Here is a 555-nt window from a genome sequence, read left to right as displayed (position 1 = left end):
ATCCACCCCACAGGGCTCTAGGGTTAGTGAACCTGGACTTCTTCACATCCTACTCTGATCACATCCCTTATGACTTTGCAAGTACTATTTCTCCAGCAAGATAAAGGAGAGACGGTAGAAGATAGAAAAGAAAGAAAGGTGAGAAAATAAACGGAAGCAAAATGCACTTTCTCAACATCACCAACCCTCAGGGAAATGCAAATCAAAACCACAATGCGATATCATCTTACCTCAGAATAGCTATTATTAAAAAGACAAAAAATAACAGATGATGGTGAGGATGCAGAGAAAAGGGAATTCTTATATGCTGTTAGTGGGAATGTAAATTAGTACAGCCCTTGTGGAAAATGGTATGGAGGTTTCTCAAAAAACTAAAAACAGAACTACCACGGAATCCAGCAATCTCGCCATAGAGTATTTATCCAAAGGAACAGAAATCAGTATATTGATGACATATCTGCACTCCCATGTTCATTGTAGTACTATTTATAAGAGCCAAGATATGGAATCAAACTGAACGTCCATCAGCAGATGAATGGATAAAGAAAATGCGAT

The sequence above is a fragment of the Propithecus coquereli genome, unplaced genomic scaffold (assembly GCF_000956105.1).
Source record: "Propithecus coquereli isolate 6110/MARCELLA unplaced genomic scaffold, Pcoq_1.0 Scaffold96, whole genome shotgun sequence".
NCBI lineage: Eukaryota > Metazoa > Chordata > Mammalia > Primates > Indriidae > Propithecus > Propithecus coquereli.
Note: the sequence above shows the minus strand (reverse complement) of the source record.